The sequence below is a fragment of the Sinocyclocheilus anshuiensis genome, unplaced genomic scaffold, assembly GCF_001515605.1.
Source record: "Sinocyclocheilus anshuiensis isolate Anshui unplaced genomic scaffold, SAMN03320099.WGS_v1.1 scaffold1352, whole genome shotgun sequence".
Classification (NCBI taxonomy): domain Eukaryota; kingdom Metazoa; phylum Chordata; class Actinopteri; order Cypriniformes; family Cyprinidae; genus Sinocyclocheilus; species Sinocyclocheilus anshuiensis.
This window is the reverse complement of record NW_015546087.1, coordinates 109,051-111,402: the sequence shown is the minus strand read 5'-3', so window position 1 is coordinate 111,402 and position 2,352 is coordinate 109,051.

Sequence of the window (2,352 nt, the reverse complement as noted above, 5' to 3'; positions counted from 1 at the left end):
CGAAAGCAGCGGAGCTTTTATTATGCCACAGTCGACCGCTTCCGCTCCTTCCGGTCGTGCGTATGTGGGAAAAAGAAAGCAGCGCTGTTTTTATCATACTAGATTCATTTGAAAGTTCTGTTATAATGCTACTCTGTGCGGTCGTCACCGGTCTATTAAAACGCATTAAAGGGTCTTTGGTGTTTCCATGTTTTCTACAAAACAAAACCAGAAATCGAGGGTGTATGACGTCATTGGCAGGTGACACTATGGACACGCTCCGTGTCACTAGTTAAAATTGCTTATTTCTCGGGATTTTTCATTTGGGATATATATAAATATATAACACTGTTCTAGTGGTTTTTGGATATTTTAATACAAAAATCTTACATATTGTGCCTTTAATTCATTACTTGACTGAAAATTGAGATGTATTCACCTTGGCTGCATTTGTCTTGTGTGAAGTCATGCATAGCTATGGCATATGACAAAACAAATTACAATATGTTTGTTTTACTAAAACAATATAATTAATTATTGGTCAGAATTTATAATTATTATTGCTCATAAGTGTTGGGGTGGGCTAGCAATGCATTCTGGGGTAATCTTAATTTTTAAGTAGTAATACTTACATTCTTCGAGTGTAAAATTAACAGTTTCTCCAAAGGCAAGATCTATGAGCAGCTGATCAACGTCTCCTTTGTGCAGATATTACAAATATTGCAAACGCTGAAGAAAACTGTACTAGGTAGGGTTGTGGAGTTACTGATACTATGAGGTGTTAGTGCACCTGTCGATCTTATGTTCTTTTTTTATTAATACTACAGAAACTTATAATTACATACAAGCTCAGGGAAAGATGGTAGTATCTTTAACAATGAACAATCATAATGACAAAAAACATAAATCATAAATATAATGGGTTTGCATACATCATAGTATTCCACCCATTATACACAGGAAAAAAATGACAAGGTTCAAGGTTAAATATATTTGAATAATCATAATATTCATATAATCAATGCATCAAAATATTGCATTTGTTGTTGTTGTTTATAAGTCGGAGGGAACAACATATTCAAGAGATAACGATTTTGGGTTTTAGTAAAAAATAATCATATATTTAAGGATTAAACTGTGGGTCATATTAGTAGGGTTAAAAATATGCAAATTTAAATCAACCCAAAATGTATTGGTTATACTACAATCACAGTAAAAGGGCAGCTGTTTCTTCAACAAGACCACAAAATGAGCCCATTTCATAAACATCAAAATATTTACAGAGAGATTAATTAAACCTGTGTGTCTGTTGTGCTTGTTATAACGTCGTAGATCACATGATAATGTCAACATGGCGGATGATGCCTGGATCGCATTCATACTTAACGAGATTTGGCTGTAGAGTACCTACTCTTTTAGCGCTCGTTAAGTAAGTACTTATTGAAATTAAGTACCTACTGATTGAGTAGGCGGTTTCGGACGCAGCCAAGAATTACAACTGACTTCAGCCACAGCCTTAGATGGAATCAACTGGAAAAAAAAAACACACAAAAATGTCATTAAAACCTTTAATAACACTGTTTCAGTCAGGTTTTAAGAAGCACCATAGCACAGAAACACTTCACAAATATCATTTTCATCAAGAAATGACAGTTGAAGAACACTTTTCTCTAAAATCTTGGCCAGAAATGGGAGTATGCGTAGAGATTGGTCTACAGTTGCAAATAACAGTCTTATCCAGATTTTCTTTTAGTTCTTTTGGTCGATTAGTCGATCGTTAACCAGTAAGATTAGAATGTCTTTTTTTGTTTTATACAGGGCTTTAGATTTATATGCGCGAATAGCAGCGTAAACAACAGACCACGAGGATTCAATCGTTGCATTATGCACCTGCAGCGCTTCTGTGAACGGAGAAAAACAGAAATTTAGTGCTTTCACACCTGGCTCGTTGTTTCGGAACCTGGTGCGTTTCCCCCCTTAGCTCGGTTCGTTTGGGCATATGTGAACACGGCAATCGCAATACCTCAAAATGAACCTGTGAATGTCTGTGGGTGAGCACGTCTTTGCCATTCAAAAGTGAGTGTGCACTTTACCTTCAGCTAACGTAGCACGGACGTGCCGGACGATGGAGTCTCCGATGATCACAGCGTTGCGTTCTGTCTCGCGGAGGGGAGCGAAGCGGTTCCGGGTGGAGATCTCGAAGATGGGAGGAGGCGGAGGGGCAGAGGTCATCGCCCGGAACCTGGCTCACGTCTTTCGCTGCGCGTGCACCCAGGGTCCGTGGTGTCCCGGCGCTGGAGTGAAGGACATCTGGGAAGATCGCGTCCTGGGTGCACCGGGCCTGTGCAGAGAAACACACGGAGTAGAGGTGGT